We start from the raw sequence: 13,537 nt of genomic DNA, 5'->3' as shown, positions 1-13,537 counted from the left end.
TCTTTTTGCCAAAAAATGTGGGAGAAAACTACTTATGAGTTCACTTACATTTTAGAAAACATAGTGGTAAATTTAATATACTTGTTTTCATATTATTACTATATAAAACTATTTAGGCACTCTAGGACTTTCTCATCAACATTCATCAAGGGATGAATGAGTGTTGAGAAATCTCTGGTGATATGAATGCCCAAACAATTATCAAACTACACCTGGCTATGCATTTTATAATATAATGTCAGAGAGAACATGACTAAATTATCTATAGGGATATAAGATAACCAATGTGAGCTCTTCTTACTTTCCTTCTCCATTTAAGAAATAACTTATTTCCAAAAAAAAAAAAAAAGAAATAACTTATTTCCACCTAGGAATACTACTCTACAGCAACACTGTTCACAAGAATGTAATGTATGCCATAAAATAACTTAAAAGTTTCTATTAGCTACACTAGAAAACAGTGAAAAGAAATAGATGAGATTATTTTTAATACAGTTGACACATGAACACCACAAGTATGAACTACATGAGTCAATTATTCATGAATTATTTTGCAATAAAAAAAGTACCATACTATCTTGGTTGGTTGAATCTACCACACTGCAAAAACCACAGGTATACAGGACCAAGGGTAAAAGACTAGAGCATCTGCAAATTCTGGTACTTCCAGCAGGTCCTGAAACCAACCTCTTGCAGATAAAAAGATGACTATATTATGTTTTATTTAACTTAATGTATTCAAAATATCACTAGATAAATGACATCAACAAATTAATATTGTAATAATAAAATACTAAACATTAGCTCTATAAGATCAAAAACAAGGGATAACATCTCTCACCCAACCTATTCAACATGGTACTCAAAGCCCTGCTCAGTCCAATGAGGCAATAAGAAGAAAATCATATCCAATCTAATCTCTGAGAACAGATGCAAAAATTCTAAACATGAGTAAAAAGAATCCAGCAATGTAAGCAAAGAATAATGAGAACACTATGATTAAGTATTACAAAGCTCATTACATAAATAACAGAGAGAAAATGTAAAAATATATAAATGGAGGCAGAAAGGCACTAGATAAAATTCAGTAACCAATCATTATTCAAAAATTTTTAAGAGAGGATATCAAAGTAAGCTACTTCAATATCATATAGACAGATCATCAAAAACCAGTAATATTCATTATATGTGATAAAAGTGCAAAATCATTTGAACTAAAATGATGAAACAGGTAGGAAGCTTACTGCTACCATTACTATTAAACAGCAAAAGAAAAATTAAGCAAGGAAAGCAATTTTTCCATTTCTGAAATTTTTAAAGTGGCCTCTATCAATGTATTCCTTCACTTAAATATTTTCACTGATGATCTAAAAATCAGGGTGAAATAATTAAAAGAATAAAACTTACTATGATTCAACTAAGACAGAAGTCTACTTTGCTTGCATGCAGTCTACACTGGTTGAGCAGTGCTCCTCCATAAAATAATTCCGTCTTTCCTCACCATACCTAAGTGTTAGTTGCTCAGTCATGTCCGACTCTGCGATCCCATGGACTCTAGTCCATCAGGCTCCTCTGTCCACGGTATTCTCCAGGCAAGAATGCTAGAGTGGGTAGACAATTCCCTTCTCCAAGAGATCTTCCCAACCCAGGGACCAAACCCAGGTCTCCTGCATTGCAGGCAGATTCATCACTGAACCACCAGGAAAGCCATGTGCAAAGACACTGTCATTGACCCACATGACTAATGCACTTCAGTCCATGGGAAGTGACAGGCATAAAAACAAAGGGGATCCAATTACCATTTAAGTATTTGAAGCAACAACTGCAGCCATTAATTCTTTTCACTTACAAATCTAACAAAAATATAGTCAGATGAACACACTTAGCTGTAATTAAAATTGGTTAATAAATATCTAGTAGTTACTTAACTACTAAAAGAAAAAGAAAACAATGGGTTTTCAAGAAAAAATTAGTATCTTGAAAATGACCAGTAAGTGCTCTCTAAACAGAAGTCTGTAATACCATGAAGCTGACATTCTCTGATAAGTAGAATTAGATAATAGAGAAATAGAACACAAAATAAATAACAAGTGAATTGCTTTTCACATACGCTGAACTTAGTATTGCTAAGAGGACATAAGATACAGTAAGAATATTAGAAAAACATTCGAGTAAAGCAAACAAGAAATACAAAGGCAAAAGTATGCTTAAGGAGACCAGAACACATTTGACATGTTTGAAGAATGTGAAGAAGTTCAGGGAAATGGATAGTCACTGCAGAGTTTTGACAGAAGAGTGGCTTTAAGTTCAGGGAAGATCAAGATGGTGGAATAGGAGGACATGGAACTCACCTCCCCCCATGAAAACACATAAAAAAATACATCTACATGTGGAACAATCCAGAAAAGTAATCCGAACTTGAAGAAATATTCCTGCTTGACCAAATCTGTGAGAAAATTCACACAGAATCAGGTAGGAAGGGAAGACATGGGATCAGGTCAGGAGCTGTGCCCCTGGGAGGGAGACTCAGAGGAAAAAAGATATTACACAGGTGGAGACCCTCCTTGGGGAAAGAGCTGTTCAAATCACACACAGAGCACCCAGCCTTGGAGTCCGACACTGGGAAGATGAGCCCACCTTGCTGGCTCCAGGGCTAGTGGGACTAACAGCAGGGCTGTGGGAAGCCTGCTTGTGAGAAGCATGCACAAGCTCACTTGATCCTGACACAGGGCAGAGAGGGAGAAGACTGCAGGGTGGTTGGCTGATTTCCCACAACAACCCTGGCCTGCATACCAACCTAAGAAGAGTAGTCACTCATGATGCACCTCCGCACTGGGGTAAGGGACGTGATACACCGCCACACTGTGGCTGAGCAACAAAGGACAAAGGCTCAGACCCAAAGCCGCAACTGAGCCGCGCAGGGGCAGCCACTTCTGGTGCTCACAAAAGCAGTGCCTTGAAGCCACCCAGGTCCCTGCCCAGGCCAGACCTCCACAGCTGGGGTCCTGGCCCACACCAAGCACATAGGAACAGCACTGGGTCAAACAAGTAGATGTTTTGGATGAAATGGAAAAATTCCCCCAAAGATACAAATTTCCAAAACTAACTTAATAAGAAGTAGGAAACCTAAACAGACTTTTAACAAGCAAAAAACCAAAAACAAAAACCCTCACTGAATTAATAATTTAACATATTCTCATAAAGGAAAGCCCAGGCCAAGATGACTTCACTGGTGAATTCTACCAAACATTTAAGGATAAAATAAAATCCTTCACAAACTTCCACTCTTCCAGAAAATAATGGGGGGAACATTTTTCAATATATTTTTATGATTCCAGGGGAAGTTTTGCTAGCATGCCAGAAAGTGACATTCTTTTTTTATAAAAGGAATGGAAAATCCTTTGTAATACAGAGGTTTCCAGTGTGAAATCATTTGCTTTAGCAAGATTACCTTAGAAGCAATAGGAAAGATTATTTTTTAAAATTAGAGGATCCAACTCCCTTGCCAATTCCATTATCAGAAAGATAGTGATTTAGATACAAAATAGTAACAAACTATGGAATTAGAATACTTCTAATAACTAACATCTGGAAAGCATAGCCTATGTGCCAATCAATTCTGAGCACCTAACAGGTATTGTCTCAATCTGCCCTCACAAACATTACTGTCCCTATATATTGAGTCTCAGAGGAAGTTTAACTCACTCAAGGGCCAAGAGAAAAAGAATGGGCCTACCAGGTCTCTCAGTTTCTAGGTCAGGTCACTTCTCACCCCAAAGACATTCACTACTATACCAGTAGGTAACTTTGTGAAGAAAGCTGAGCACCGAAGAATTGATGCTTTTGAACTGTGGTGTTGGAGAAGACTCGAGAGTCCCTCGGACTGCAAGGAGATCCAACCAGTCCATCCTAAAGGAGATCAGTCCTGGGTGTTTATTGGAAGGACTGATTCTGAAGCTGAAACTCCCATACTTTGGCCAGCTCAAGTGACCTCATTGGAAAAGACCCTGATGCTGGGAGGGATTGGGGACAGGAGGAGAAGGGGACGACAGAGGATGAGATGGCTGGATGGCATTACCGACTCAATGGACATGAGTTTGAGTAAACTCCAGGAGTTGGTGATGGACAGGGAGGCCTGGCGTGCTGCAGTCCGTGGGGTTTCAAAGAGTCGGACACTTTGCACTGAGCGACTGAACTGAACTCAACTTTGCAGAACAGCTTTCTGGCACTCTGGTGGGTAGCTTACCAGCAATTACAAAAATAAAGAACTCCACAGGCATCAGAAATGGCAAAAATTCCTCAGGATTTTTGGTTGGTTAGCACTCTTCCTTATTTTGAGCACTAATGAGTTCTGTTGATCTTCACTCACCACTCATAATTTTTGCTTTTACTTTGGTTATTCTAGTTATTTTCTAAGAGGCACGTTGGGAAGCCTTTCTTAGTTTTCATTTTTCTTCATTGTGAATAAAAAATTCTCTCAACCTATTTATTGTTTCTTCTCTTCAGGAGAAGTGAATGCTGAAAGCAGGGTGTGGGGCGGGGGGGGGGGGGGGGCATTTCAGTTCATTTTCATACTGAAACTCAAACCATAAACAATTACAACAGGAAAATTTTAGTCTTGTTTTCCAGATTTTACCCTGGATCCTTATTTATCTTAGTTTCAAGTACTAAATTGAGTTTATTGTTTTCCAGTTATTGTTAAAAAAAAGTCTCAAGTATTTCTAAAATGCTATAAATTTATGACTTTCTTTCATCTATAGTTTCTTTGGTTTTCAGCTCTTATGGGCCAGAAAGGTCTTCACAATTACCTTACAGGCCAGGAACCTCTTCACAACTATCAGCACAAAGATAACCTGTAACCTATGTAACAGACTACACATCTGGGACAATTTTAGAAAAAAGTGGTCAAAAATTAAAAACTATCCTTTATTTAAAACTCCTCTTCATTCATATTTGATTTTTAACATTTTAATTAAACAACAACAAAACTCAACAAGACACAATAGTCTGCATATTATTTGCTACTGCAGATTTCATATAATCAGCAACTTTGATTAAAGTATAGAAATAGACATGTAAGATCTTAACAAGTATGGAATTGTGATTGCTATTAAAAAGGTAGAAGTTAACTTCAACTTGCCAAGAAAGGAAGCAAGAGAAGGAAAAAGCAGAGTAGAGGGGAGGACTGCGTAAGGTTTGGCTGCTATTCATGTAATCCTTTAAACTAAAATCTTTGGTGACACCCACTGTGTGCTAATTTTTGTGTTAATTTAAAATTTTTTTAATGGATTTTACATTTTAGGTCAGTAATATGTTCATAGAAAAACTGAGATGAAGGTAGAGAGAATTCTTATATATCCTTTGCTCCCACACATGCATAGCCTCCCTCATGATTAACATCCCCAACTAGAATGGTACATTACAATTGATGAATATACATTGATACATTACTACCACTCAAAGACCATAGTTTATATCAGTGTTGAATGTCAGTGGTGTACATTGTGTGGATTTGCACAGATGTACAATGACAAGTAATCATCATAATATATGATATTGAGTATTTCACTGCCCTAGAAATCCTCTTTTCTCTCCCTGTGGCAATCACTGATTTTTGTATTATCATAAGAGTCTTGCATTTTCCAAAATGTCAGGTAATTTGAATCACAAAGTATGTAGCCTTTTCAATTCTTTCAGTTGGTAATATACATTTAAATTTCCTCCATCCCATTCATGGTTTCATAGCTCATTTTTTGTCACTAACATGATTCTATCATCTGGATCCATCATATTATTTATTCACCCATTCACCTACTAAAGGATGTTTTGGTTGCTTCCAAAGTTTTGCCATTACAAGTAAAATTGCTATAAACAATCATGGATAGGTTCTTGTGTAGGCATACATTTACAACTGCTTTGGGTAAATACCAAGAAGTGTATGGCAAGGATCATAAGGCAAGAGTATGCTATTTTTTTATTTCATTGATTTCTGCTCTAATTATTATGTTTCTGTGTACTTTAATTTGCTCTCCTTTCCTAATTGCCTAAAGTTGAAGCTTACATGACTGCTTTTAGACATTTATTCCTTTCTAATACATGCATTTAGTCCTATATATGTTCCTCTATGCACTACTTTATCTACATCCCACAAATTTTGATCAGTCTTGATTTAATTTTCATTTAGCCCAAAGTGTTTTAAAATTTCTCTTGAGAGTTCTTCTTTAACCCATGTTTTATTTGGAAGTGCTAGAAGTTTTTAGTCTCCAAGCAAATTGGAATTTTCCAGCTAAATTTCTGTTTCTGACGTCTTGCTTCATTCCACTGTCTCTGAGAGCACACACTGTTTTCCATCCTTTTAAAGTTGTGTTTCATGGCCCAGAATGTGGTCTATTTGGGTGAATGTTCCATGTAAGCTTGAGATGAATCTGGATTCTGTTGCTGTGTTGCATAAGTGTCCTTTTTATTCTGTTGATGATGTAGATGTCAACTATGTTCTATCTGATTTTTTGCCTGCTAGATCTACTTCTAATAACCAGAGTTGATTTTCCCACTAAAATAATCGATTCATTTGTTTCTCATTTGTAAGTGGTCTATTCATATTATCTATTTATTTCTGATTCAGTCTTGGGAGGTTGTACCTTTCCAAGAATTTGCACATTTCTTCTTGGTTGTCCATTTTGTTGGCATATAGTTGCTTATAGTATTTAATATACAGCCTTGATGTACTGCTTTCCCAATTTGGAACCAGTCTGGTGTTCCATGCCCAGTTCTAACTGTTGCTTCTTGACCTGCATACACATTTCTCAGGATGCAGGTAAAGTGGTCTGGTATTCCCATCTACTGAAGAATTTTCCACAGTTTTCTGTGATCCACACAGTCAAAGGCTTTAGCATAGTCAATAAAGTAGAAGTAGGCTTTTTCCCTGGAATTCTCTTGCTTTTTCTCTGATCCAACAGATGTTGGCAATTTGTTCTCTGGCTCCTCTGCCTTTTCTAAATCCAGCTTGAACATCTGCAGATTCTTGGTTCATGTACTGTTGAAGCCTAGCTTGGAGAATTTTGAGCAGTACTTTGCTAGTCTGGGAGAAGACAGCAATGGTGCAGTAGTTTTAACATTCTTTGGCATTGCCTTTCTTCTGGATTGGAATGAAAAAATGACTGTTTCCAGTCCTGTGGCCACTACTGAGTTTTCCAAATTTGCTGGCATATAGGGAGCACCACTTTCACAGCATCATCTTTCAGAATTTTAAATAGCTCAGCTGGAATTCCATCACCTGCACTAGCTTTGTTCATAGTGATGCTTCCTAAGGCCCACTTGACTTCTCACACAAGGATATCTGGCTCTAGATGAGTGATCACAACATCATGATTATCTGGGTCATGAAGGTCTTTTTTCTATAGTTCTGTGTATTCCTGCCAGCTCTTCTTCATACCTTCTGTTTCTGTTAGGTCCATACCATCTCTATCCTTTACTGTGCCCATCTTTGCATGAAATATTCCCTTGGTATCTCTAATTTTCTTGAAGAGATCTCTGGTCTTTTCCATTCGATTGTTTTTCTCTATTTCTTTGCATTGATCACTTAGGAAGGCTTTCTTATCTCTCCTTCCTATTCTTTGGAACTCTGCATTTAGATGGATATATCTTTCTTTTCTCCTTTGCCTTTCACTTCTCTTCTTTTTTCAGCTATTTGTAAGGCCTCCTCAGGCAACCATTTTTCCTTTACACATTTCTTCTTCTTGGGGATTATTTTATCACTGCCTCCTATACAATGTTACAAACCTCCATCCACAGTTCTTCAGGAACTCTATCTATCAGATCTAATTCCTTGAATCAATTTGTCACTTCCATTGTATAATTGCAAGGAATTTGATTTAGGTCAAACCTGAATGGTCTAGTGGTTTTCCCTACTTTCTCCAATTTAAGTCTGAATTTTGCAATAAAAGAGTTCATGATCTGAGCTACAGTCAGCTCCCAGTCTTGTTTTTACTGACTGTATAGAGCTTCTCCATCTTTGAATGCAAAGAATATAATCAATCTGATTTCAGTGTTGACCATCTGGTGATATCGATGTGTATAAATCATTTCTTGTGTTGTTGGAAGAGTGTGTTTGCTATGACCAGTGTGTTCTCTTTGGAAACCTCTGTTAGGCATTCCCCTGCTTCATTCTGTACTCCAAGGCCAAACTTGCCAGTTACTCCAGGTATTTCTTGACTTCCTACTTTTGCATTACAGTACCCTATAATGAAAAGGATATCATTTTTGGATGTTAGTTCTAGAAGGTCTTGTAGGTCTTTTAGAACCATTCAACTTCAGCTTTTTCAGCATTACTGGTTGCGGCATAGACTTGGATTACTGTGATATTGAATGGTTTCCTGGAAATGAACAGAGATCATTCTGTCGTTTTTGAGGCTGCATCTAAGTACTGCATTTTGGACTCTTTTGTTGAATAGGAGGGCTACTCCATTTCTTCTAAGGGATTCTTGCCCACAGTAGTAGATATAATGATCATGAGTCAAATTCACACATTCCAGTCCAGTTTAGTTAACTGATTCCTAAAATGTCAATGTTCACCCTTGAGATCTCCTGCTTGACCACTTCTAATTTACTTTGATTCGTGGACCTAACATTCCAGGTTCCTATGCAATGCTGTTCTTTATAGCATTGGACTTTACTTCTATCACTAGTCACACCCACAACTGGGTGTTATTTTTGCTTTGGCTCAGCCTCTTCATACTTTCTGAAGTTTTTTTCTCCACTCTTCTCCAGTAGCATCTTGGGCACCTACCAACCTGGGGAGTTCATCTTTCAGTGTCCTATCTTTTTGCCTTCTCATACTGTTCATGGGGTTCTCAAGGCAAGAATACTGAAGTGGTTTGTCATTCTCTTCTCCAGTGGACCACATTTTGTCAGAACTCTTCACCATGCCCCATCCACTTTGGATGGCCCTACATGGCATGGCTCAAAGTTTCATTGAATTAGATAAGTCTGTGATTCAAGTGATCAATTTGGTTAGTTTTCTGTTTTGTGATTTCCATTCTGTCTGCCCTCTGATGGATAGGATAAGAAGCTTGAAAAAGTGTCCTGATGTGACAGACTGTCTGTGGGGGAATCTGGGTCTTCTCTGATGGGTGGGGCCATGCTCAGTAAATCTATACTTTATGCTAACTGTTAATGAAGTATAACTTTTAAAAACTGTGAATCACTGTTTTTATACCTGAAACCTATATAATATTGCAAGTCAACGATTTCTCAATTTTTTAAAGTTTACTTTCACTTATTCCTTTCCAAAAGTTCTTCTTTTTCTATGTAGATTTGTTTCTGATCTAAATCATTTATTTCTCTCTTAAAAACTTCTCTTAACATTTCTTGCCATTCAACTGTACCGGCAACAAATTCTCCCAGTTGTTTTTTATTTATTTATTCTTTTTTAAATGTTTATTTATTTGGTTGTACCAGATCTTAGTTGTGCCACCATGTGGGATCTAGTTTCCTGACCAAGGATTGAACCACAGCCCTCTGCATTGGGATCATGAAGTCTTAGCCACTGGACCGCCAGGGAAAACCCTCTCCCAGTTGTTTCTCTGAGAAAGTTTTTTATTTTCCTTTACTTATTAAGGATAAGTCTTCAATGACTAAAATTCTAGGTTGAATGTTTTCCTAGGTTGTTTTTTTGTTGCTGGTACTTTGAATTTTTCACTCCCCCCTCTTCTTTATAGCAGGATTTCCTAGGAAAAGTCAGTTTTAAGTCTTATCTTTGTATCTCTATATTAAGGTATATTTATTGTCTGACTTTTTTATGGATTTTTTTCTTTCTTTTGATTTTTCTGTGTTTGAATATGACATACTTAAGGGGAGGTTTTTAGTGTTTATCTTGCTTGGTGTCCTCTGATGTTATGGGATCACAATTTGGTGTCTGACAATAATTGGGCAAAAATTTTCCATTCTTATTGTTTGAAATATTACTTCTTTTTTTCTTTTTTCATTCCTTCTTCTCCTTCTGGAATTCTTACCGTGTGTTATATACCCTTTGTAGTTGTCTCACAGTTCTTATATAATCTGTTGTGGGTATTTTCAGTCTTATTTTGCTTTTCAGTTTCAGAGTTTTCTATTGATATATCCTTGAGCCCAGAAAAATTTTCCTCAGTCATTTCTTGTCTTAAATAAACAACAGTAAATTATTTTGGAAAATTCTGGGCACATTTTCTTGCTTTGTGAAAGATTTGCCTAGTCCATTACTGTTTTCATTATCAAAGACAGGCAATATATAATCTCAAAGGTAGTTTTACCATTTAATTTTAGATAGAGTAAACTAAGAATGATTACTTTCTCCTCAAAAGCATTCTCATTCTATTAAAAATGTTTATTCTCCAGTTCTTAGTTGTTCTAGTAAGTGAAATAAGGAAATTCACTTATTCCTCTGAAATTATTAAAGTTTCAGTATAGGCATGATCTCCTACTGAAAGTATTCTCTGACTTTCCAAAAGCAAAGTTAATCCATGCCAGGTCCACCCCAAAGAAATGCTTAATGGTAATGAGACTGGTTGTGTTTAACACACTGCCCTAGCACATCAATCAGCAGATTCAAGAGATGTAATAAGACAGTGTGAGCTTGGTGCATGCCCTGATGATTCAAGCTCTCATGGAAGAATCCCCTTTGTATAAATCAGTAATGCTGAAGGAGCTGAAGTTGAAAGTTGAACAGTTCTAAAAGACCTACAAGACCTTCTAGAACTAACACCCAAAAATGATATCTTTTTCATTATAGGGTACTGTAATGCAAAAGTAGGAAGTCAAGAAATACCTGGAGTAACTGGCAAGTTTGACCTTGGAGTACAGAATGAAGCAGGGGAATGCCTAACAGAGGTTTCCAAAGAGAACACACTGGTCATAGCAAACACACTCTTCCAACAACACAAGAAATGATTTATACACATCGATATCACCAGATGGTCAACACTGAAATCAAATTGATTATATTCTTTGCATTCAAAGATGGAGAAGCTCTATACAGTCAGTAAAAACAAGACTGGGAGCTGACTGTAGCTCAGATCATGAACTCTTTTATTGCAAAATTCAGACTTAAATTGGGGATTGTTTTATCACTGCCTCCTATATGATGTTACAAACTTCCATCCACAGTTCTTCAGGAACTCTATCTATCAGATCTAATCCCTTGAATCAATTTGTCACTTCCATGTGTATAGTTCTGACTCTACTAACAAGCGTGTGTGAACAATCGAGAAACAAGCATCCTTTAAAAATATGTAACTCAAAAAAAATCACCTGAGGAACATGGCACTTAAACTTAAGCTACTCTTACAGTCAGATTTGTATTTGTGACCTGTAGGCTTTTACTATTTCAGAGAGGCTTCCCTGGTGATTTCAGTCATGTCCAACTCTTTGCGACCCCATGGACGTAGCCCTCCAGGCACCTCAGTTCAGTTCAATTCATTCACTCAGTTGTCTCTGACTCTTTGTGACCCCATGGACTGCAGCATATCAGGAGTCCCTGTCCATTACCAACTCCTGGAGCTTGCTCAAACTGATGCCCATTGAGTTGGTGATGCCATCTCATCCTTTGCCGTTCCCTTCTTCTCCTGCCTCCAATTTTTCCCAGCATCAGGGTCTTTTCCAGTGAGTCAGTTCTTTGCATCAGGTGGCCAAAGTATTGGAGCTTCAGCTTCAGAATCAGTCCTTCCAATGAATATTTAGGACTGATTTACTTTAGAATTGACTTGTTTGATCTCCTTGCAGTCCTAGGCACTCTTAAGAGTCTTCTCCAACACCGCAGTTAAAAAGAATCAATTCTTCAGCACTCAGCTTGTTTTATGGTCCAACTCTCACATCCATACATGACTACTGGAAAAACGAAAGCTTTGACTAGATGAACCTTTGTTGGAAAAGTAATGTCTCTGTTTTTTGATATGCTCTCTAGGTTTGTGATAACTTTTCTTCCAAGGAGCAAGCTTCTTTTTAATTTCATGGCTGCAATCACCATCTACAGTAATGTTGGAGCCCAAGAAAATAAAGTCTGTCACTCCTTCCATTGTTTCCCCATCTATTTGCCATGAAGTGATGCCATGATCTTAGTTTTTGAATGTTCAGTTTTAAGCCAACTTTTTCACTCTCCTCTTTCAGTTTCATCAAGTGGCTCTTTAGTTCCTCTTTGTTTTCTGGTGTCATCTGCATATCTGCAGTCATTGATATTTCTCCCAGCAATCTTAATTCCAGCTTGTGCTTCATCCAGTCCAGAATTTCACATGATGTATTCTGCAGAAAAGTTAAATAAGCTAGGTGACAATATACAGCCTTGATGTACTCCTTTCCCAATTTGGAACCAGTCCATTGTTCCATGTCTGGTTCTAACTCTTGCTTCTTGACTTGCATACAGATTTCTCAGGAGGGAGGTAAGGTGGTCTGGTGTTCCCATCTCTTGAAGAATTTTCCACAGTTTGTTGTAATCCACACAATTAAAGGCTATAACATAGTCAATGAAGCAGAAGTAGATGTTTTTATGGAATCTTCACTTTTATTCATAACTCTTTAAAAAAAAAAAGTAAAAAAAAAAAAAAAAACTTCTTTTTGGCTTACAGGCCATACCAGATTTTGCCTATAGCCTGTATTTTGCAGACCCCTGATCTATATCACATTCTGAAATTTTGTTCAGAAATATATGTTTCTGAAATATATATTCAAAAATTCTGGGGAGAACTAAAAACAACTGCATATATATACATATATATGTATATGTATATATATATGTGTGTATATATATATATCAGAATATAGATACATGTGTGTATACACACACACACACACACACACACACACACATGCTTCCCAGGTGTAATGAATCCATCCACAATTATTTCTCAGTAGTAATGAATCCACCCACAATGCAGGAAACCCAGGTTCAATTCCTGGTTCAGGAAGATCCCCTGGAGAAGGAAATTGCAACCCACTGCAGTATTCTTACCTGGAGAATCCCCATAGACAGAGGAGCCTGGCGGGCTACAGTCCATGGGGTCACAAAGAGTTTGTGTATATATACTCAAACCATTGAATTGCCACTTTCTTCTCCAGGGAATCTTCCTGTCCCAGGTATGAAACTTGTGTCTCTGGCATCTCCTGCATTGACAGGTGGATTCTTTACCACTGAGCCACCTGGGAAGCCCATTTGAAAAGTTGTTGACTCGCAAAACTGAAAAACCCAAGGGTAATGTTCCAGGCTTGGTTTGTTTGGAACCCAGTCCCATTTCTCTCAAGCTGACTTGACTCACCCTTCTGCCATGTGTCAATTCTTCCCCAAGCAGGTGTGTCTTACACTGGGGGAAAACAGCATAATAATCATCCAGGAGGCAGAGAACAGATGATACCTGCTGCTGCTGCTAAGTCACTCCAGTCGTGTCTGACACTGTGTGATCCCATAGACAGCAGCCCACCAGGCTCCTCTGTCCATGGGATTCTCTAGGCAAGAATACTGGAGTGGGTTGCTATTTCCTTCTCCAGTGATACCTGATAACCAAAAATAAAATAA

The 13,537-nt window shown here is 37.6% G+C and overlaps 1 protein-coding gene across 1 annotated transcript in view; it reads right to left on the bottom strand.

Moving 5' to 3' along the window:
• The window catches only part of LRRIQ3 (leucine rich repeats and IQ motif containing 3), a 199,303-nt gene that overhangs the window by 125,368 nt on the left and 60,398 nt on the right, over positions 1-13,537 (bottom strand). The window lies entirely within an intron of this gene.

This window comes from Dama dama, chromosome 20 (assembly GCF_033118175.1).
Source record: "Dama dama isolate Ldn47 chromosome 20, ASM3311817v1, whole genome shotgun sequence".
NCBI classification, from domain to species: Eukaryota; Metazoa; Chordata; class Mammalia; order Artiodactyla; family Cervidae; genus Dama; species Dama dama.
Note: the sequence above shows the minus strand (reverse complement) of the source record. Positions and strands in the feature narration are given on the sequence as shown.